Here is a 24,910-nt window from a genome sequence, read left to right as displayed (position 1 = left end):
ACTCACAGCACCCGGGCATTGTATCCACCTGCCCATTGTTGCCACGCTATTTTATTTGCCTAAAGAGATGACACATTTTGTGCCATCCTAAAAGTGTCTGGAATACTAAGTTAGTGTTCCTTTGCTGTCCACTGACCCACAGCACCCGGGCACTGTACCCACCTGCCCATTGTTGCCACGTTATTTCATTTGCCCAAAGAGCTGACACATTTTGTGCCATCCTAAAAGTGTCTGGAATAGTAAGTTAGTGTTCCTTTGCTGTCCACTGACCCACAGCACCCGGGCATTGAACCCACCTGCCCATTTTTGCCATGCTATATTATTTGCCCAAAGATCTGACACTTTTTGTGCCATCCTACAAGTGTCTGGAATACTAACTTAGTGTTCCTTTGCTGTCCACTGACCCACAGCACCCGGGCATTGTACTCATCTGCCGATTTGTGCCACGCTATTTTATTTGCCCAAAGAGCTGACACTTTTTTTGCCATTCTAAAAGTGTCTGGAATACTAACTTAGTGTTCCTTTGCTGTAGACTGATCCACAGCACCCGGGCATTGTACCCACCTGCCCATTTTTACCTTGTTATTTTATTTGCCCAAAGAGCTGACAATTTTTTTGCCATTCTAAAAGTGTCTGGAATACTAACTTAGTGTTCCTTTGCTGTCCACTGACCCACACAACCCATGCATTCTACCCACCTGCCCATTTTTGCCATGCTATTTTATTTGCCCAAAGAGCTGACACTTTTTTTGCCATTCTAAAAGTGTCCGGAATACTAACTTATTGTTCCTTTGCTGTCCACTGACCCACAGCTCCCGGGCATTGTACCCATCTGCCCATTTGTGCCACGCTATTTTATTTGCCCAAAGAGCTGACACTTTTTGTGCCATCCTAAAAGTGTCTGTAATACTAAGTTAGTGTTCCTTTGCTGTCCACTGACCCACAGCACCCGGGCACTGTACCCACCTGCCCATTGTTGCCACGTTATTTCATTTGCCCAAAGAGCTGACACATTTTGTGCCATCCTAAAAGTGTCTGGAATAGTAAGTTAGTGTTCCTTTGCTGTCCACTGACCCACAGCACCCGGGCATTGAACCCACCTGCCCATTTTTGCCACGCTATATTATTTGCCCAAAGATCTGACACTTTTTGTGCCATCCTACAAGTGTCTGGAATACTAACTTAGTGTTCCTTTGCTGTCCACTGACCCACACAATCCATGCATTCTACCCACCTGCCCATTTTTGCCATGCTATTTTATTTGCCCAAAAAGCTGACACTTTTTGTGCCATCCTAAAAGTGTCTAGAATACTAACTTAGTGTTCCTTTGCTGTCCACTGACCCACAGCACCCGGGCATTGTACCCACCTGCCCATTTGTGCCACGCTATTTTATTTGCCCAAAGAGCTGACACTTTTTTTGCCATTATAAAAGTGTCTGGAATACTAACTTAGGGGTACTTTGCACGCTGCGACTTTGCAAGCCGATATTGCGATGCCGAGCGCGATAGTCCCCGCCCCCGTCGCAGCTGCGATATGCTTGTGATAGCTGCCGTAGCGAACATTATCACTACGGCAGCTTCACATGGACTCACCTGTCCTGGGACGTTGCTCTGGCCGGCGACCCGCCTCCTTATTAAGGGGGCGGGTGGTATGGCGTCACTGCGACGTCACATGGCAGGCAGCCAATAGGAGCGGAGGGGCGGAGAGGAGCGGGATGTAAACATCCCGCCCACATTCTCCCTTCCGCATATCCTACGGGAGCCGCGGTGACGCCGGTAGGAGATGTTCCTCGCTCTTGCGGCTTCACACACAGCGGTGTGTGCTGCTGCTGGGGCGAGGAACAACATCGGACCATCGCGTCAGCGTAATTATGGATTACGCCGACGCTACACCGATGATACGATTACGACGCTTTTGCGCTCGTTAATCGTATCATCTAGGCTTTACACACTACGATGTCGCCTGCGATGCCGAATGTGCGTCACTTTCAATTTGACCCCACCGACATCGCACCTGCGATGTCGTAGTGTGCAAAGTACCCCTTAGTGTTCCTTTGCTGTCCACTGACCACAGCACCCGGGCATTGTACCCATCTGCCCATTTGTGCCACGCTATTTTATTTGCCCAAAGAGCTGACACTTTTTTTGCCAATCTAAAAGTGTCTGGAATACTAACTTAGTGTTCCTTTGCTATCCACTGACCCACAGCACCCGGGTATTGTACCCGTCTGCCCATTGTTGAAAAGGCTATTTTATTTGCCTAAAGAGCTGACACTTTTTGTGCCATCCTAAAAGTGTTTGGAATACCAACTTAGCGTTCCTTTGCTGTCCCTACTGCCCCGCTCAGCCCGCCGCTCCCGATGGGGATGGCGGAGTCCGCGCTGACGCCCCTCCAGGGCCCGGAGGCCCGAGAGGATGCCGGCCAACCGAATGCTGAAGCGTTTGGTTTAGAAGAACCGATGACGGTCCTCCGTGCACCGACCGATGACGAATCGCCTGCCACTAAGGACCCATGGGTCTGGGCTCAGTTGGAAACTGTATCTGTCCTGCCGTGTCCCGCCCTCAGTCCCCTGGAGTCGGATGACAGCGTCTCAAGGGCTGACACAGAGCCTGTCTCAGAGGAAGAAGGGGTCTTCGGCTTACATAATATGGAGGCTACCTACATCCCTCGGAGTGGCAACAATTGATGCCGGGCGACCCTTCCCCGGCGCACCTGCCGCGTGCTGGAGGGGCTAGAGACTGTAGTTTTTCGCCTGGAGCAGGACGAGGAGCATTGAAATGAGCAATAGCGGCAGCGGCCCTCCATTGCAACCCAGTTGTCCCCGTTGGGACCCCCAGCACCGTGTTTCTGGTAAATGAATGAACGCCAATCATCCGAGTTCGTCACCTGATTAACAAGATGATTATACCGGCCGTTGCCAACAAGTTGTCCCCGTAGGGACTCTGTGTTTTCACCGCCCACATGAGGAACTACTCATGAACATGGCCGAGAACTTGCAGGCCAACCACGAACTTGTGGTTTTGTAAATAGTTTGTGGGTCGTTTTCCGTGCCGCCTCCGGAGAGGCAGATTGGAGGAAGGGCCCACAGCGGAGTAGGCTGGGGTCCGGCCACCACCTGGACCGGTGGCCATCCTCCAGGGGTCATGGGTCCGCCTGGACGTGGGGTCCCCTGAAGTGACAGCCGAGTGCGAGACACCGTACCCGTTCCCGCTTGGGTGACCTGGAACCGAGTTCCTGCTTCCGGACTGGGGAAGAGGGGTGCTGCCCGTTTCTTAGGGGCAGCATCAAGGTTTAGGTTACTTGGGTGGGGAAGCGGATGAACATGAACCCGTCTGTCATTATTAAAAATGTTTATTAATGTTTGCAACGTTAAAGTGCCATGCCTCCTGTAAGAGAAGAACTACAATTATGCTTGTGTTAAATGTTTTACATGTTAATTTATCTTTTACAGAAAAAAAAATAAAACCGGTGATGGACGGGCAGCCCGCGGACAGTCTGCATTTCACCAAGGGGGAATGTGATGCCCTGGACAGGCCAGGTAATCACAGACATAACACCATACACACCCCTTCCCCTGGACAGTAACACCAGTCAGACAAAAAACCCTTGTTGCCTCCCTCCAGGGTCTGATGTCCACACCAGGTGGGGCAGAGCCAGGCGGTTGGCCCCACCCACCGAGCAGTTCACAGGTCTGGAGGAGGAGAAAAGTGACGGTTAGAGTTTGGAGGTGCAAGTGAGAGGTCAGAAACTGTCGGTGTCTGGGTAGGGGCCCAGACACAAACAGCAAGGTTGGCAGACGGTGGTGGCCGTCTGCAGGAGTTAGTGGACCTCTGCAGAACCGTAGGACCGGGGTCGGGCGGTGGCCCGCCGGTACCGAACCGGGGAGTGGAGTGAAGCTAAGCTAAGTACACAGGCAGGGCCATCGGACCCCGACTAGGCTTAGAGCCGCTGACAACAGTCAAATCCGAGTGTGACCGGAACCCCAGGGGTTTCCTAACAACCAAGACCCGACAGAAGGCAACAGTCCACACCGTGAGGATATACAGCCTCCGCCACAGGCTAGAGATCCAAGGTCCAGCGCTTGCGGGCAAAACGGGCTCCTCCGGCACCTATACGCTGGGGAGTGGACTACCGATGGGCAACCACAGGAGTCAGAACACTCTAACCAGGTGCAGGGAAAGACAGCCACCATCAGCCGTCCGGGGAGAGCACAAAAACACTGCAGCCAGCTGCGGGACCCGTCCATCCAGCCGTTTGGTTTACCAGAGATTCGGTCATTGACTGCCTGAGTGAATACACCTGTGCCATCCGGCACCGTGCCGCGCTGTCTGTGCAACCCTGCATCCCAGCCATCCAGCCTCCCCGTTACACCACCGGGCTCCGGGATCACCAACCCCTACCCACGGAGGGAACAACATCCTAGCTGCTCCCTACCATCGCTCCCGGGATCCCCGTCACCAGCAGCGGTGGTGCCCATTATCACCATGACCCGTGGCTGGCGTCACGAACTATCTCCCTAAACAAACCACCCCCCTTTTCACTCGTGGACGAGGTGCGCTGCTCGAGTCCCCGGGTCCGGTCCACCGCTCGAGCCACCGAGCAGCAGCAGAGGCCCCGGACCTGAGCGTGGCGAGCGCGTCCCCTCCGCCCGCGACACTTGTAAGACACCTCGTTAATCCGTTGGAGCACCTCGACGGGACCGATAAATCGGTAAACCAATTTGTAGGAAGGCAAATTCAGATGGACGTACAATGGGGAAAAAAATAATTGTGCAAGTTCTCCCACTTAAAAAGATGATAGAGGCCTGTAATTGACATCAAACTGTAGTAGACCACAACTATGAGAGACAAAATGGGAAAACAAATCCAGAAAATCACCTTGTTTGATTTTGCAAGATTTTATTTGCAAATTATGGTGGAAAATAAGTATTTAGTCATCTAAAAACATGCAAGATTTCTGGCTCTCACAGACCTATAACGTCTTCTTTAAGAGGCTCCTCTGTCCCCCACTCATTACCTGTAGTAATGGCACCTGTTTGAACTTGTTATCTGTACAAAAGACACCTGTCCACAACCTCAAACAGTAACACTTCAAACTCCACTATGGTGAAGACCAAAGAGCTGTCGAAGGACACCAGAAACAAAATTGTAGCCCTGCATTAGGCTGGGAAGACTGAATCTGCAATAGGCAAGCAGCTTGGTGTGATGAAATCAACTGTGAGACCAATAATAAGAAAATGGAAAACATACAAGACCACTGGTAATCTCCCTTGATCTGGGGCTCCATGCAAGATCTCACCCCGTGGGGTCAAAATGATCACAAGTGAGCACGCTGAGCAAAAATCAGCAAAACACACAGGGGGACCTAGTGAATGACCTGCATAGAGCTGGGACCACCTTAACAAAGGCTACCATCAGTAACACACTATCCCGATAGGGACTCAGATCCTGCAGTGCCAGACACATTCCCCTGCTTAAGCCAGTACATATCCGGGTCTGTCTGAAGTTTGCTAGACAGCATTTGGATTATCCAGAAGGGTATTGGGAGAATCTCATATGGTCTGCTGAAATAAAGTAGAACTGTTTGGTAGAAACACAACTTGTTGTGTTTGGAGGAGACAGAATACTGAGTTGCATCCAAAGAACACCATACCTATGTGAGGCATAGGGGTGGCAACATCATGCATTGGGACTGTTTCTCTCCAAAGGGACCAGGACGACTGATCTGTGTACATGATAGAATGAATAAGGCCATGTATCGTGAGATTTTTAGTGCAAAACTCCTTCCATCAGCAAGGGCATTGAAGATGAAACGTGGCTGGGTCTTTCAGCATGATAATGGTCCCAAGCACACCACCAGGGCAACAAAGGAGCAGCTTTGTAAGAAGCATATGAAGGTCCTGGTGTAGCCTAGCCAGTCTCCAGATCTCAACCCCATAGAAAACATTTGGAGGGAGTTGAAAGTCTGTGTTGCTCAGCGACAGGCCCCAAACCTCACTGCTCTAGAGGAGATGTGCATGGAGGAATGAACCAACATACCACCAACAGTGTGTGCCAACCTTGTGAAGACTGACAGAAAACGTTTGACCTCTGTCATTGCCAGCTAAGGATATATAACAAAATATTGAGATGAACTTTTGTCATTGACCAAATACTTATTTTCCACCATATTTGCAAATAAAATCTTGCAAAATCAGACAATATGATTTTTTGGATTTGTTTTCTCATTTTGCCTTTCATAGTTGTGGTCTACCTATGATGCCAATTACAGGCCTCTCACATCTTATTAAGTGGCAGAACTTTGCACAATTTGTGGCTGACTAAATACTTTTTTTCCTCACTGTATCTGGAAGAGAGCCATACCTTGTCTCCGGGCTGGAATGAAGGAGGGCGTTGGCATCTCTTGTCTGCATGCCTCTTTATACGGAAGGAGGACTGCTCCAGGGAGGACTTGGTCTCCGCCCAGGTGTCAGGGAACGTCTTGACAAGGGAATCGGCAGCAGGATTGTTGGAGGTGAGCGCCACTGGAAACAGGATTCTGAGTTGCTGTCCATATGCGAACTGAAAAGGAGATTTGGCGGAGGACTCATGTGATTGTTATGAGAACTCTGCCTAAGGAAGGAGCTTGACCCAGTCACTGTGATGTTCATTGACAAAGTGCCGCAAAACGTTCGCCAGAATCTAGTTCACCCATTCCACTTGGCAGTTGGACTGCAGATGATAGGCCAATGAGAAGTCCAAGGTGACATCCATCAATTTGCAGGTGGCCCTGCAGAATTGCGACGTAAACTGGACACCTCTGTCAGATACTTTGTGGAGAGGTAGAACGTGCAGCTGGAAAATTTGCTGGATGAAGTTCTCAGCAAGCATCGGGGTGGAAGACAATCTGATCTGCAGTGTAAAATGGGCCATTTTAGAACATCTGTCTACCACTACCCAGCAGATCAGAAATAAAGTCCATCTTGATGTGCTGCCAGGGGGCGGATGGCACCGGCAAAGGGAGCAGTGGACCAGCAGGAAACTTCTTCGGTGTATTGTTGTGAGCACATGCGGGACATGCCAACCCAAACTTTAGAAATATGAAGACTGACCGGCACATCCAATAGGTGTGAACAGGTGCTAGCTGAAAAAATGACATGGAGGTTTTAACCCTATGCCCAGACATGGAGGTTTTCTTACCCAGATAGTGGCATTTCAGGTTAGGTTCCCGATATACAGAGATTACCATGCCATTGGTTATCGGGCTCACATGCATTGGCCAATACATAAGCTAAACATCTCTTTTTTCAAATATTCCTTTAGCAGTAATGCAATGCCAGAATTCATTAATTCATTGTTAGCATTTCAGTGTGCAGCTGTATATGTTTTGTAGACCCAAACTCTAAAACATCTTATCGCAATGTAGGCCACCGATAATGCCACGAGATCAACTGCAAAGACTTTTTCTGATCAGCAAGGCCAGTCAGCGGAGAGGAATGTTGTCCCCATTGAAGAACTCGCTTCCTGTTTATTTCCGCATTGAATGTCTTACCGGTAGGAATCTGGATCATGTTTACTGGGGACACTGTCACCATCTTGGATGGCTCAATTACGTGTTGAGGCTCCTCCTCCTGATCGGTAAACAGAAATGGCTGCAACAGCGTGTCAGCTTGACATTCTCCTCAGCAGGGCGGAAATGTAGAGCAAAGTCGAAGTGACACGCCCAACTCCAGGGCAGGGGGGTACTGATTACTGATCCGGACTAGTCTGGTGATGTCGTGGTGGCGTGGACTGGTTCCGTGACCCTGACGGTGTCTTTCAATAATAAAGGGATGATGATTGTGATGATGGGAGTTGTAGTTAAAAGTAAAAGTTCGTGACGCCACCTGTGGTACTGCAGCTATGTGGGCCGCTGCTACGCTGTTTATTCCCCGGGACAGATGATGATGGCGCAGCTGAGGTGATATTGCTCCCCACAGGTGGAGCAAGACCCCGGGGCAACCGTTGGAAAGTCTATTTTTGGGCAACTGGTGGGCTTCAGGGTGCAGGGCCAGGAATGTGGACAATAACGCACACAGACTGCAATTTTGTTACCTTTCACCTTACTTGGTAACCGATAAGGAAGTCCTGGAAGACTGGTACAGGTGGTGATAATGGTTGTGAATACATTTGAATTAGATTCCAGTTTGGGGCTCCCTCTTGTGGTCAGTGCTGGTAATGCAGCTGACTTACTGAGTGGGAACTGGACAGCAGAGTAGGATTTGCAATCAGGCCATTTGGTTTGGGTCTATATAACTATGTAGCTTCCTTTTGTTAATTGCCGGTGCTCAATTGTATTTCCTGTGTTCTAAGGACTTCCTGAAACCAGCCCTGTTCTCTGTGTCTACCAGAACTCCGACAAGTGAGCTTAGATGTGTGACTTCTGTGAGGTTCTACAAAATGTTGATGAATCAACCAAGATGGTGAGCGACGATGATGCCATAATCAGGGTCACCACTGCACTTCTGTATCTCCTAAAAAACTTGCTGTTCACAATTAAAGAGGAAGCTTTGCATACACCATGTGCAGAATTATTAGGCAAGTTATATTTTAGAGGATTTTTTTTTACTATTGATAACAACTATGTTCTCAATCAACCCAAAAGACTCATAAATATCAAGGCTTAATATTTTTTGGAAGTTGGAGTGGTTTTTTTTTTTAGATTTGGCTATCTTAGGAGGATATCTGTTTTTGCAGGTAACTATTACTGTGCAGAATTATTAGGCAACTTAATAAAAACCAAATATATTCCCATGTTACTTGTTTATTGTCACCAGGTAAAGAAATATAACTGCATAAAATGTAGAAATAAACATTTCTGACATGCAAAAAAACACCCAAAAAAATTAGTGACCAATATAGCCACCATTCTTTATGATGACACTCAACAGCCTACCATCCATAGGTTCTGTCAGTTGCTTGATCTGTTTATGATCAACATTGTGTGCAGCAGCCACCACAGACTCCCAGACACTGTTCCGAGAGGTGTACTGTTTTCCCTCCCTGTAGATCTTACATTTTATGAGGGACCACAGGTTCTCTATGGGGTTCAGGTGAACAAGGGGGCCATGTCATTATTTTTTCATCTTTTAGACATTTACTGGCCAGCCATGCTGTGAAGTAGTTGGATGCATGTGATGGAGCATTGCCCTGCAAGAAAATTATGTTTTTCTTGAACGATACCGACTACTTCCTGTACCACTGCTTGAAGAAGTTGTCTTCCAGAAACTGGCAGTAGGTCTGGGAGTTGAGCTTTACGCCATCCTCAACCCGAAAAGGTCCCACAAGTTCATGTTTGATGATACCGGCCCATACCAGTACCCCATCTCCACCTTGCTGGCGTCTGAGTTGGAGTGAAGCTCTCTGCCCTTTACTGATCCAGCCTCTGGCCCATCCATCTGGCCCATCAAGAGTCACTCTCATTTCATCAGTCCATAAAACCTTTGAAAAATCAGTCTTAAGATATTTCTTGGCCCAGTCTTGACGTTTTATCTTATGTTTCTTGTTCAAAGGTGGTCGTTTTTCAGCCTTCCTTACCTTGGCCATGTCCCTGAGTATAGTACACCTTGTGCTTTTTGATACTCAAGTAACATTGCAGCTCTGAAATATGGCCAAATTGATGGCAAATGGCATCTTGCAGCTTCACGCTTGATTTTCCTCAATTCATGGGAATTTATTTTGCGCCTTTTTTGCCCAACACGCTTCTTGCGACCTTGTTGGCTATTTGCCATGAAACGCCTGATTATTCGGTGAACACGCTTTAAAAGTTTGGCAATTTCAAGACTGCTGCATCCCTCTGCAAGACATCTCACAATTTTAGACTTTTCAGAGCCCATTAAATCTCTCTTCTGACCCATTTTGCAAAAGGAAAGAAAGTTGCCTAATAATTAAGCACACCTTATATAGGGTGTTGATGTCATTACACCACACCCCTCCTCATTGCAGAGATGCACATCACCTGATTTACTTAATTGGTAGTTGGCTCTCAAGCCTATACAGCTTGGAGTAGGTCAACATGTATAAAAAGTATCATGTGATCAAAATACTAATTTCCCTAATAATTCTGCACGCAGTGTATGGACCTTGTGGAGATTGTATTGTATACATTTTGTTATACACATTGTACATTCTATTGCACACAGGGTGTGTTACGGGGGGCTGTCTGATAATAACCTAAAGGAGTATCAGACAGTCAGGGTCCACCGTGCAAAGACTCTGCTGCAGACTATGGCAGAGTGCAATACCTCTGTTAACTCACAGAAGGATATAATAAGTAAGTAAAGCAATTCCTCCCTTACTTGGAGGGTGTGTGGAATGATCTCTGTTAATAACCACAGAGACAAAGGCAATGTGTGCGAAATGGCACCTACCTAGGTCCGCTCTTCTAGTGGTGCAAAAGAGACGAACAGTAGCGTAAGCCGCACAAAGCTCCTACCTGCGTTCGCTCCACTAGTGTGCGAGGACACGAACCACTAGATATGGCACCTGCCTAGGTCCGCTCTTCTAGTGGTGGAAAAGAGACGAACAGCAGCGTAAGCCGCACAAAGCTCCTACCTCTGTTCGCTCCCCTAGTGTGCGAGGATACGAACAACTGCCAGACGCAGTATAAGGAACGTTACCCTAGTGGCAACGTCCACCTACGAGTCGAACCACAAGGCCCAGCCAGACCATGTGCCTCAGGCACCTGCCTATGTCCGCTCCCCTAAGAGGTAAGGATACGGACAGCAGCCGAAGCTGTAAGGTATAAGAACGCTACCCTGCCGGTAGCGCTCACCTAGCATAGACAGAGGAATGCCTAGAGGAACGCGCACAGAGCGTCTACTCTTATGCATGAACCAAGAGGACTGAGCGCCATGCGGCGTGTGTCAGGGTCTTATATAGACTCTGTGCCTCATCCAAGATGGAGGACACCAGAGCCAATCCGCTGCCAGAACGACAGGAGTGACGTCATGCTGGCCTATCACCGAGCAAGGCATCACAAGCACATGACCAGCGACCAATCGGCATAGAAGGTGTCAGAGACATGTGACCTCGTGTCAGCAATGATGTCACCCGCGCATGTGCAATGGCTCCAAGATAGGACGTAGTCTCCGGCGCTCACACATGTGCAGTAGCAAGAAATCTGGACTTAGTCTCCAGCGCTCGCACATGTGCAGTAGCAAGAAATCTGGACATAGTCTCCAGTGCTCGCAGCAACCGTAACAGTACCTCCCTCTCAAGGGCCCCCCTCCCGGCGACGCAGGTAATCGGCAACTAAGTCGGGAGCATGGACAGCCTCCTCAGGCTCCCAAGAGCGATGTTCCGGGCCGTAACCCTCCCAATCTATCAAGAAGAACCTGCGCCCTCTAACCATCTTAGAACCAACTATGGCTCGTACCTCATAGCTAGAGCGAGAGGAATCAGAGGCAGGAGAGTGCACTTCACGAGCGTGAGGTAAAATAGCCGGCTTTAGCAGTGAGACATGGAATTTGTCATGAATCCTAAGATGGACAGGTAACTTCAATTGGTAGACTACAGGATTTACCTGTCGAAGATCCTCATAAGGACCCAGGAAGCGAGGAGCAAATTTGACAGAGCTCAGTCTAAGTCTCACGTGTTTTGCAGAGAGCCACACAAATCTATGTCCCTGTGAACATGGAAGATCACCCACAAAGTCCATGCCTACCACCTCCCATGGTCTATCTGGCACTGATAAAGGATGCAAGAGCCCAGCCGGTCTCTGCCGTAATGGACGGTTGCGAGCACACGAGTAGCAGGAACCGACATATCTCTTGACGTGGCTGGCTAAGTGTGGCCACCAATACCACCTCTCCAGTAACTCTCGTGTCCGCCTAATACCAAAATGCCCACCCACCTTTGAGGTGTGGGCCCATGACAGTATATCATTCTGTCGATCAGGCGGAACAAAGGTCTTGCCCGGTGGGATTTGGTCTAACGTCACAGGGGAGAGCGTATGAAAAACCCTGGAGGGAAGGATAAGACGAGGTTCGTCAATCTCTTCCTGGGTAGAAAGCATAGAGCGAGACAGGGCGTCTGCCTTGTTATTCTTACTCCCAGACAGATAGTTGATGGAGAAGTGAAAGCAGGAGAAAAACAAGGACCAGCGGGCTTGGCGAGGATTCAGACGCTGAGCGGTTTGTAAGTACGTCAGATTCTTATGGTCTGTATAGACCTGGAAAGGATGTTTCGCTCCTTCCAGCAAGTGACGCCACTCCTCCAAGGCTAATCTCAAGGCGAGCAGTTCCCTATCCCCAATGGTATAGTTTCTCTCTGCCGGTGAAAAGGTTTTCGCAAAGAAGAAACACGGCCTTTTTCTACCTGCACCGTTCTTTTGATACAAGACCGCACCAGCACCCACTGAAGAGGCATCAACCTCTAAGAGGAAGGGCTTACTCTCATCGGGTCTTTGAAGAACGGGAGCAGTTGAAAAGTGTCTTTTTACTGCCTCAAAAGCCTGAGATGTCTCAGTAGACCAGGCTTTGGGATTAGCACATTTCTTAGTCAAGGCCACCAAAGGGGCCACCAAAGTAGAAAAATGGGGTATGAACTGCCTGTAATAATTTATGAATCCTAAGAAGCGTTGCACCGCCTTCAAGGAATGAGGTTCGGACCATTGCAGGACAGCAGAGAGCTTCGCAGGATCCATAGCCAGGCCCTCTTGTGAGATAATGTAACCCAAAAAAGGCAATGAGGACTGCTCGAATACACATTTCTCGAGTTTAGCAAACAATGAGTGCTCCCTTAAACGGGAAAGGACACGAACGACATCCTGACGATGAGTCTCCAGATCAGGAGAAAAAATCAGGATGTCGTCCAGATACACCACGACGGAGGATAACAGTAAATCCCTGAGCACATCGTTTACGAAGTCCTGAAATACTGCGGGTGCATTACATAACCCAAAAGGCATGACGAGGTATTCATAGTGACCGTCTCGGGTGTTAAAAGCGGTCTTCCATTCGTCACCCTTTCGAATTCGTACCAAGTTATACGCACCCCGCAGATCCAACTTCGTAAAAACTTGAGCTCCTCTCAGTCTGTCAAAGAGCTCCAAAATTAAAGGTAATGGGTATTTGTTCTTTATTGTGATTGCGTTGAGACCCCTGTAATCTATGCAGGGACGCAAATCACCCTCTTTCTTCCGAACAAAGAAAAATCCAGCTCCCGCGGGAGAGACAGACTTACGAATGAACCCCTTCTCTAAACTCTCTCTTATATAGGTCGACATGGCCTCCGACTCAGGTATCGACAGGGGGTAAACCCTGCCTTTAGGTGGAACCGAACCTGGGATAAGGTCTATGGCACAGTCATACGGCCTATGGGGTGGAAGAACCTCAGCACCCTGTTTGGAGAACACGTCAGCGAAATCCAGATAGGGTGTAGGTATGGGAGAGAGATCAGTAGATGCAACCGCAATGACCTTAGGTGGTAATGGAAGACATCGGGACTGACATTTCGAACCCCAACTAATAATGCTGTCAGACTCCCAGTCAATGTGAGGAGCATGAGTCCGAAGCCATGGGAGACCCAGAAGGACGTCGTCTATACCCTCAGGCAAAACAAGAAAAGAAATCTCCTCTATGTGACCCTGAGACAGGGAAAGGCGCAAGGGAACTGTCCTCAATGTAATGGAGTCAGACAACATAGTTCCATTAACAACACGGACAGGAATAGGCGCCTCTAACATGATAGAGGGAATATTGTGTCCCTTTACAAATCCTGAGGACACAAAAGTCCCGTCAGCTCCGGAATCCACAAAAGCCATAATAGGCCATGTATTCTCAGATACCGAGAGTTGACCTGGGATACAACACTTAGAGGGTGCAGAGGACGTCTCTAGTAACCCCCCTCTAATGGTTACTAGGCCAGGGAGTTTCCCTGACGACTAGGACACTTGTTGGCATAGTGCCCAGCCTGACGACATACGTAACATATAGGAGGACCAGACTTGCGTAGTCTGGAAAACGTATGACCTAACTCCATAGGAGTGGGAGATGTTTCAGATGCTGAGGAAGATGGTAGCGGACCCTCAACAACTGGAATAGCCCGATGCTTAGGGCGTGAGGAAGAGACCTCGAGTCTACGTTCCTTATTGCGTACATCGATCCTCGTTGCTACTGTGATCAAGTCCTCCAGAGAAGCAGGGACCTCACGAGTAGCAAGAGCATCCTTGACATAGCCTGCCAACCCTCTCCAGAAGATAGGAATCAACACCTTCTCTGGCCAATCTAGTTCTGCCACCAGAGTTCTAAAAGCAATGGCATAAGAACTAGTGGATACCGAACCCTGAGATAGATCTAACAGTCTCAGGGCCGCATCATGGGTAACCTGCGGACCCATGAATACCGCCTTAAGAGCAACAAGAAAGTCTTGATGTCTCAGAGTAACCACATCAGAGCGCTCCCATAGGGGAGTCGCCCATTCTAAGGCTTTGTCCTGAAGTAAGGAGATGATAAAGCCTACTCTGGACCTCTCTGTAGAGAAGCGAGAAGAGTTGACCTCTAGGTGTATCTGACACTGACTAATGAAACCACGACATGATCTGGCATCGCCAGAATATCTGTTTGGCAGAGCAAGTCGAGGATCATGTGCAGATGTCACCATGGTCTGAGGTTTATCCTCTATACTCTTGAGCCGTGACTCAAGTACTTGTATGTAACGGTGTAACTGCTGATATTCTGCCATAACTGCCAGACCCTTGGCTCAGTCCTAATGTTATGGGGGGCTGTCTGATAATAACCTAAAGGAGTATCAGACAGTCAGGGTCCACCGTGCAAAGACTCTGCTGCAGACTATGGCAGAGTGCAATACCTCTGTTAACTCACAGAAGGATATAATAAGTAAGTAAAGCAATTCCTCCCTTACTTGGAGGGTGTGTGGAATGATCTCTGTTAATAACCACAGAGACAAAGGCAATGTGTGCGAAATGGCACCTACCTAGGTCCGCTCTTCTAGTGGTGCAAAAGAGACGAACAGCAGCGTAAGCCGCACAAAGCTCCTACCTGCGTTCGCTCCACTAGTGTGCGAGGACACGAACCACTAGATATGGCACCTGCCTAGGTCCGCTCTTCTAGTGGTGCAAAAGAGACGAACAGCAGCGTAAGCCGCACAAAGCTCCTACTACTGTTCGCTCCCCTAGTGTGCGAGGATACGAACAACTGCCAGACGCAGTATAAGGAACGTTACCCTAGTGGCAACGTCCACCTACGAGTCGAACCACAAGGCCCAGCCAGACCATGTGCCTCAGGCACCTGCCTATGTCCGCTCCCCTAAGAGGTAAGGATACGGACAGCAGCCGAAGCTGTAAGGTATAAGAACGCTACCCTGCCGGTAGCGCTCACCTAGCATAGACAGAGGAATGCCTAGAGGAACGCGCACAGAGCGTCTACTCTTATGCATGAACCAAGAGGACTGAGCGCCATGCGGCGTGTGTCAGGGTCTTATATAGACTCTGTGCCTCATCCAAGATGGAGGACACCAGAGCCAATCCGCTGCCAGAACGACAGGAGTGACGTCATGCTGTCCTATCACCGAGCAAGGCATCACAAGCACATGACCAGCGACCAATCGGCATAGAAGGTGTCAGAGACATGTGACCTCGTGTCAGCGATGATGTCACCCGCACATGTGCAATGGCTCCAAGATAGGACTTAGTCTCCGGCGCTCGCACATGTGCAGTAGCAAGAAATCTGGACTTAGTCTCCAGCGCTCGCACATGTGCAGTAGCAAGAAATCTGGACTTAGTCTCCAGCGCTCGCACATGTGCAGTAGCAAGAAATCTGGACTTAGTCTCCAGCACTCGCACATGTGCAGTAGCAAGAAATCTGTACATAGTCTCCAGTGCTCGCAGCAACTGTAACAGGGTGCCACGTGCTTGCGTATCCTGACTGCTTGCCCTGGAAATGTTGCCATTTAGGTTTATGGACACAGAGGCTTTCCACAACCTAATGGCAGCAGCCGTCCAGCGGTACTTAGTCCAAAGGCTGCCACTATATTTCCCAGTGTGCCGTCCTCCCTGTCTTACACCAGTATGTGTCCCAGAACATCACATGTATCCTGACGAACGCAGTTAGGTTTCAGTCCAGTATACCTATAGAGTATACCTATATGAGTCTAATCCAAAACTATTCACCCGCCAGTAACTGTCCCTACACTTAATGCAATTAACAAAGGTATTAATAGGGAATAGAATAGATGTAGGCCTGAAAAGAACTTTTGGTTTTAGGTTGCAGTAGCAAGGAATGTAAGGCAATAATCACTGCCTAGATGCCTCTAATACACTATCCCTTCTCCACCATCTCTCCCTACACTACTTGCAGCCAAGAGCGGTATTATTAGAGAATAAAATAGAATTGAATTAGCCCTGAAAAAGACTTTTGGGTTAACATAGCAGCAAGGAATGTAAAGGGTACTTTACATGCTGCGACATCGCTAGCGATCTCGTTAGCGATATGAAATTCTAGATTGCAAGTGCGATCTTTCGAGATCGCACATAGGTCATTTTACGCATGTGCGATCTCGAAAGATCGCACTTGCGATCTAGAATTTCACATCGCTAACGAGATCGCTAGCGATGTCGTAGCATGTAAAGTACCCTTTTGCCAATAATCACTGTTTAGATCAGGGGTCTCAAATGCGGCTGCGTATAAAGGGCCATAAATAGAAAAAAAAAATTTGGGGGCCGCTTTTTTTTCCGGACAAAATGACATTTTTATTGGTACCATATTTTTTTTCTATACACCTTTGGATCACTGTTTTTGAACATTTTTCATAACAAATGTGCACTTTTTTTGTTTAAATATATATAAAACAAAAATCATTTTTGCTGGTAATAAGATGTTATCCCCTTTTTGTAAGTAAATACAGTTTTACAGTTACTATATGGTGCTAATTTTGGCCAAAATCTTGTAGTAATATTCTCATCCTTTTCCCCTTCTTGCAGCAATGTGCGCCATCCTGCTCCCCATTCTGTAGTAATGTGCCCATCCTTGTCCCCTTGTAGTAATGTGCTCATCCTTATTTCTATCGTGTAGTAATGTGACCATCCTTGTCCCTGTCCTGTAGTAATGTGCCAATCCTTGTCCCTTTCTTGTAGTAATGCGCCCCATCCTTGTCCCCATCCTGTAGTATTGTATCCATTCTTGTCCCCATCCTGTAGTAATGTGCCCATCCTTGTCCAAATTCTGTAGTAATGTCCCCATCCTGGTCCTCATCCTGTAGTAATGTCCCCATCCTTTCCCCCATCCTGTAGTAATGTGCCCCATCCTGGTTCCCATCCTATAGTAATGTTCCCGTCCTTGTCTTCTTCTTGTAGCAATGTGCCCATCCTGTAGTAATGTGCCCATCTTTGTCCCCATCCTATAGTAATGTGCCCATCCTTGTCCCCATCCTGTAGTCATGTGACTAGCCTTGTCCCCATCCTAAAGTAATCTGCCCATCCTTCTCCCCATCCTGAAGTAATTTGCCCATCCTTATCCCCATTCTGAAGTAATATTCCCCATCCTTGTACCGATCCTGTAGTAATGTGCCCCATCCTGGTTCCCATCCTATAGTAATGTGCCCGTCCTTGTCTTCTTCTTGTAGTAATGTGCCCATCCTGTAGTAATGTGCCCATCCTTGTGCCGATCCTGTAGTAATGTGCCCATCCTGTGATAATGTGCCCATCCTTGTGCCCATCTTGTAGTATTGGGCCCATCCTCTGGTAATGTGTCCATCCCTGTGCCCATCCTGTTGAAATGTTGGCATCTTGTGGTAATGTGTCCATCCTTGTTCCTATCCTGTAGTAATGTGCCAATTCTTGTGCCTATCATGTGGTAATGTGCCCATCCCTGTGCCCAACCTGTTGTAATGTTCTCATCCTGTGGTAATGTGTCCATCCTTGTTCCTATCATGTAGTAATGTGCCAATTCTTGTGCCCATCCTGCGGTAATGTGCCCATCCTTGTCCCCATCCTGAAGAAATATGCCCATCCTGGTCCCCATCCTGAAGTAATGTGCCCCATCCTTGTGCGCATCTTGTAGTATTGGGCCCATCCTCTGGTAATGTGCCCATCCCTGTGCCCATCCTGTTGTAATGTTCCCATCCTGTGGTAATGTGTCCATCCTTGTTCCTATCCTGTAGTAATGTTCCAATTTCTGTGCCCATCCTGTGGTAATATGCCCATCCTTGTCCCCATCATGAAGTAATATGCCCATCCTGGTCCCCATCCTGAAGTAATGTGCCCCATCCTTGTGCCCATCCTGTAGTAAGGTGCCCATCCTGTGGTAATGTGTCCATCCTTGTTCCTATCCTGTAGTAATGTGCCAATCCTTGTGCCCATCCTGTTGTAATGTTCCCATCCTTGTCCCCATCCTGAAGAAATATGCCCATCCTGGTCACCTTCCTGTAGTAATGTGCCCCATTCTTGTGCCCATCCTGTAGTAATGTACAGATTCTTGTGCCCATCCTGTGGTAATGTGCCAATCCTTGTGCCCATCCTGTTGTAATGTGCCCATCGTTATCCCCATCCTGAAGTAATATGCCCATCCTGGTCACCATCCTGTAGCAATGTGCCCCATCCTTGTGCCCATCCTATAGTAATGTGCCCATGCAGGTCCTCTTCTTGTAGTAATGTCCACATTTGCTGGACCTCTTCTTGTAGAAATGTCCCATCGTGGTCCCCTATTGTGCCATTCTTCACACACACACACACACACACAACAAACACACAACCTACCCTACCCTGTGCAGCCTCAGCGGGCAACACACACACCAAAACATTCTTCTCACCTGCCCTCCATTCGGTCGGCGTCCTCTTTCCTGCTTCATGAGGCCAGCAGGCAAGTGGACCTGGTAACGATTGCAGCCACTGTCAGTGCTTCATCTGAAATTCAGATGAACGTTTTGCCAGTCAAGTTCTCTCTGCACAACTATTCAAATTGAAGACGCTGGCCAATTAGACAGAGGCAAGCATCTGAGGTTATACGCCTCTGTTGCTTGCCTCTGATTGGCCGGCGGCTGCCATTAGAATGTGCAGAGTGAGCTTGACTTTGGCAGTGCTGGCAAAACATTCATTAGAAATAAAGCACTGATGGCTACAGCCTCTGCACCAGCCGCGATAGTTCCAGGGTCTGCTATGATCTGGTCACCGTGGATGATCACAAAAATCCCATCAGCAGAAAAAACACGAGTAGTTGGAACCTGAGTTGACCGCAATCCCCTATTTGTCTGACCACACTAGAAGTAGCCTTGGAGCGTTCCTAAACACACCTAGACGCCACATCACAGCTGGAAAAACTTATTACACCTCACAGATAGAAATGAGGGAACCTATCTTGCCTCAGAGTAGTCCCGAAAGGAATAGCAAGCCCCCAACATATAAAGCCAACAGTGATGTAAGAAAACAATACACAGATAGGAAATATAGATTTGCAAAGGCAAGGCCCGACTTCCTAGATAGAACAGGACAGGACAGATAACTGATTGCGGTCCATGCAAAAACCCTGTGGAAAAATACCGATCTCCTGATAAGAAAAATACTGAGCCCACACGGACACTTCCCCACTATATCAGATACTCTTGTAAATAATGGGAGAAACAAAATACCAAAAAAAAACCCCCAAGAAATACAAAAATGCAAATAATCAAATATAACAGGGAGAATCTCCCTTTTCTTGCAGTGGGACCTGCCGAGGGAGAACCCCCATGCTCATCAAAAGAGAAAGACAATTCCTGTCCTGCAAGAAAACAGACTTTAAGCAAAACAAAAAGAAAAACCAAAACACCCTTAGGAGGTGTGGATCAGGCAATAAAGTAAATAAGTTGCAACTTATCTGGAATGAGACAGGCACAGGAAAAATGGAAGGACAACTCCAAGCCAATTCAGAGACTGAGGAACGACAACAATAACCGGCCCCAGCCAGCAGACACTGCTCTACTATATAACCCAGGCTGATCTGCAATTGGAATTCCCAAACTCCCAATTAACTCCCATACCTGTTGAGGCACAGCCAGCTTCACCCCCAGTCCTGACCACCAGAGGGAGCTCCAAACCATCACCCCCTCGGATGACATTCACAACAAGGGTCCACGTGCCTGCGGGCCGCAAGAAGCAGCCTGAGGGGCCGCGTGTTTGAGACTCTTGGTCTAGATGCCTCTAATACAATATCCCTTCACCACCAGATTTCCATACACTAATTACTGATATGAGTGGTATTATTGGAAAATAGAATAGATTTTTTTTTACATACCCTGTTAACCAAAAAATAAGACAGACACGGTCATGTTTTTTTTGCCCCGAGAAAAATAGCTAGGTCTTATTTTCAGGGAAGGGCTTAGTCTCAGGGAAACATGGTTTGAACTAGATGGACTTAGGCCGGCTTTGCACACTACGACATTGCAGGTGCGATGTCGGTGGGGTCAAATCGAAAGTGACGCACATCCGGCGTCACCTGCGATGTCGTAGTATGTAAAACCTTTTTGATACGATGAACGAGCACAAAAGCGTCGTTATCGTATCATCGGTGTAGTCTCCGACATTTCCATAATGCCAGTGCAGCGACAGGTACGATGTTGTTCCTCGCTCCTGCGGCAGCACAGATCGCTGTGTGTGAACCCGCAGGAGCGAGGAACATCTCCTACCTGCGTCCCGGCTGCTATGAGAAGGAAGGAGGTGGGCGGGATGTTTACATCCTGCTCATCTCCGCCCCTCCGTTGCTATTGGCCGCCTGCCGTGTGACGTCGCTGTGACGCCGCATGGCCCACCCCCTTAGGAAGGAGGCGGGTTGCCAGCCAGAGCAACGTCGCAGGACAGGTGAGTGCATGTGAAGCTGCCATAGCGATAATGTTCGCTACGGCAGCTATCACAAGATATCGTACGTACGACGGGGGCTGGGACTATCGCACTCGACATCGCAGCATCGACATGCGATGTCGTAATGTGCAAAGCCCGCCTTAGAGTCTCCTTTCAACCTTAAAAATTATGATACTATGATACTATGGTTGAGGGAAGATTTACCCCCCCCCCCCCCCAAAAAAAATGCAGATCCCCCTTCCCAGGATCATCATACTTACCAGACCCCGGGCGTCTATGTTGCTCCCAGCAGGTATGCCGCACACCGTCCTCTCCTCCTTCATCGGATCACATACACGAGATTGCATATACAATCGCGCGCACACAGACACACCACATCTGGTGATACCACTCTTTGCTCTCCTGTCTCTATGATGCGTTCCACTGATCGGTCCTCCATGTGTTCCACCCACAGGTCCTGGCACTCCACTGCACAGCATCGCAGGTCCTTATGCGCCCAGAAACAATCGATATCACTGGATGTGGTGAGTGTGTGTGTGCAATCTGATGTGTGATTATGCGTGATCTCACGTGTGTGTTTGTGTGTGTGTGTGATCTAATGTGTGGGGGTGTGCATTCCAGCGAAGATCCTTGATGCGTTCCACTGCTTTTGGTTGGTGTCTGGTGAGTATGATCGCAGGCTCTTCTGTCTTTCTTCTTCTCTCTTTTCGGGGTATCTGCTTTCTATAATGAAGTGTCCTGCAGTAGTCTTTAACTTTTTTGGCTGCATAGACACTTCTTTATTGAACCGTGACTAAAGGCCACTTTACACGCAACGAGATCGCTAACGAAATGTCGTTGGGGGTCAAGGAATTCGTGACGCACATCCGGCCTTGTTAGCGACGTCGTTGCGTGTGAAACGCAGGAACGACTGTTATTGATCAAAATTACTCACCTGATCGTTGACACGTTGTTCTAATCACAAATATCGTTGCTGCTGCAGGTACAATGTTGTTTGTTGTTGTTGCGGCAGCACACATCGCTATGTGTGACACCGCAGGAATGAGGAACATAACCGTCCCTGTGGCCGCCCACAATGAGGAAGGAAGGAGGTGGGCGGGATGTTATGGCCGCTCATCTCCGCCCCTCCGCTTCAATTAGGCCGCTTAGTGACACCGCTGTGACGCCGCACAGACCGCCCCCCTTAGAAAGGAGGCGGTTCACCGGCAACAGCGACGTCGTTAGGAAGGTAAGTACGTGTAACGGCTGTAAGCAATGTTGTGCGCCACAGGCAGCAATTTGCCCGTGACGCACAACCGACGGGGGAGGGTGCTTTCATCAGCGACATTGCTAGCTATGTCGCTGTGTGTAAAGTGCCCTTAAGTCTTATATTCAGGGTAAGTCTTATTTTCTGGGAAACATGGTAGCAGCAGCAAGGTCGTTAAGGCTTGAATCCCTGCCTACATGCCTCTAATACACCATCCCTTCCCCAGCAACTAGTGCTACAGTGAATGCACCTAAGAGCGGTATTATTAGAGAATAAAATAGATTTTTTTATGTTACAGCAGCAATTACTGTAAGGCTAGAATCACTAATACACCATCCCTTCTCCAGCAGAATTTCCGGGGTACAGACTACAGTCCCTGACAGAAGTTCTGTCACTTATCCATGTTAGGAAAATAAAAAGCTTATAACCTGACTTTAAATTCATCCAATGAATTCAGAAATTACTCTTTTGAAAGCTGAAACCCTCCCAAATTTGGTTTAGGTTGTGAAAATAAAGTTGCTGCAAAGCTGAAATATTGATCATTTAAAGAACACAGAAAGGTCAGATTTTGGCAAGACAAAGGTTTTGTCGCCCATAGAAAGTAATGTGAAATTCAAACAAATAATTAACTTCTAATACAAAGATATGTTGCATAACATTGGTGAATGAAGTTGTGGTGCTATTAGAGCCATATTTAATATTTTGTGTGACTTCCATGAGCTTGAAGGACTGCATCCATGTGGTTGAACAATGATTCATACAATTTATTGATGAAGTCATCAGGAATAGCAAATAATGCAGTCTTACATGCCTCCCAGAGTTCATCTAGATTCTTTGGTTTTGTCTTCCAAGCTTCCTCTTTCATCCTACGCAACCATGCTCAATGATGTTCATGTCTGGTGACTGGGCTGGCCAGTCCTTGAGCACCTTGATCTTCTTTGCCAGGAGGAACCTTGTTGTAGAGATGGATGTATGAGATGGAGCACCATCCTGCTGCAGAATTTGACCCCTTTTATGATTGGGCATGTAAGAGGTAGCTAATACTTCTTGATATTTTAGGCTATTGATATTGCCTTCCACCTTGCAAATGTTTTGCACACCCCCATACTGAATGTAACCCCAGACCATGATCTTTCCACCACCAAACGTAACTGTTTTCTGGATCCATACAGGCTCCAGTAGGTCTCCTGCAGTATTTGCGGCGGCTGTGGTGTAATTCAACTGAAGATTTATCAGAGAAATCCACCTTCTGCCATTTTTCCAGCATCCATCTGTTTAGCAGGCTGTGGGACTTTGCAAATGCCACATGGTTTTTTAATTGCCTTTTGTTTAGTGCTGGCTTCTGGGCACTGATTTGACCATGGAGGCCACTTTGAGACAGAATCCTACAAACTGTTCTAGTTGACACAGGGACTTGAGGTGACCAGGTCTTTTGGAGCTCTGCTGTAGTAGAAGAGGGGCTGGCTTTGGATTTTCTAATCAACAAACATTCCTCCTGAGCAGTTGTCTTGCGGGGTCTGCTGGACCTGGGCTTGTCAAAAACATCTCCAGTCTCTTCAAATCTTTTTTTAATTCTTTGCACTTGACGCTGAGACACATTAAAGGTGCCAGCCACCTCTGCACTGGATCTGGTCTTCAGCCTCTTGATAATCAAGGCTTTGGTCATAGGGTGGATTTTTGGCATGTTGTCAGAGGTCAAGTTGCAGTTCAAGTGAAGGTCTGAGGTGCTGGGTTTCTTTTTATACACACCCACTAATTAACCGATAATTTAGTGAGCACAGGTGAGGATATAAACTAGGATTGGATTCATTATATGACAAGGCGACAAAACTTTTGTCTTGCCAAAATCTGACCTTTTTGTGTTCATTAAATGATCAATATTTCAGCTTTGCAGAACTTTATTTTCATAACCTAAACCAAATTTGGGAAGGTTTCAGGTTTCAGCTTTCAAAAGAGTAATTTATGAAACCAATGGATGAATTTAAAGTCAGGTTATAAGCTTTTATTTACATAACATGAATAAGCAACAGAACTTCTGTCAGGGACTGTAGTAAGACCCACAACTAATAACACCCCCTCAAACCTGACTCCTTAAAAGGCCATTGAGGGGTTTCTCGTACTTCCTGAAAGACCAAAGGGGAGGTCACCATACACTGTTAAAAAAGGAAAGGAATGTGCACAGGAGGATTCAAAAACCCTGAGTGAGAGAACATTCAGAAAAAGTGAAAGGGAAAGGGGCTGTGAAGTGAAACAAACCGACTCACAGCAGACACTCAAGCTGTGTTTATCAAAGAGGAAACTCCTAAGCTTGAAGGGCTGGAACTTCATGAAATAAGTCTACCTAGAGATGTAGCCAGTGAGGAAATGCACTGAACGCTTAACATACATAACCCAACTCAGAATGCAATAGGCAAACCAAAATGGGGAGATTAGAAACACCTGGAGAGGAGGTAACAAAGAAGGGAGAAAAAAGATGATAGAAAGCATCAGCATTGGACAGGTAAGAAAAAGGAAATAGTCCAGTGGAAACAAAAGGACCCTGGATCGAATCCCCAAACCAAGCCATGACACCTGTCTAACTGCCATTTTTAACTGCCAGGCACTTTGACAATTGTGGCACTTAGACAAATTCTGCACTTGTACATCCTTGCACAAGTGCCTTTTTCTTGACAAGATCTAAATTTATGTAGTTGATGTATTATGTAATATATGTATAAGTATGTGCTTAAATCAAGATCTAATTAACTTGTTAAACAATTATTCAACTAACTTAACACTAGAGGAGGCAATAATATGCAAAGATAAGCAACCAAAATTACAGGCCAGGATGGATCATAAAACTCATGAGGTGAGT

The 24,910-nt window shown here is 47.6% G+C and overlaps 1 protein-coding gene across 2 annotated transcripts in view; it reads right to left on the bottom strand.

The window, feature by feature from the left end:
- The window catches only part of DEF6 (DEF6 guanine nucleotide exchange factor), an 817,872-nt gene that overhangs the window by 68,643 nt on the left and 724,319 nt on the right, over window positions 1-24,910 (bottom strand). The window lies entirely within an intron of this gene.

This window comes from Anomaloglossus baeobatrachus, chromosome 2, assembly GCF_048569485.1.
Source record: "Anomaloglossus baeobatrachus isolate aAnoBae1 chromosome 2, aAnoBae1.hap1, whole genome shotgun sequence".
Classification (NCBI taxonomy): domain Eukaryota; kingdom Metazoa; phylum Chordata; class Amphibia; order Anura; family Aromobatidae; genus Anomaloglossus; species Anomaloglossus baeobatrachus.
This window is presented reverse-complemented; position numbering and strand designations above follow the sequence as displayed.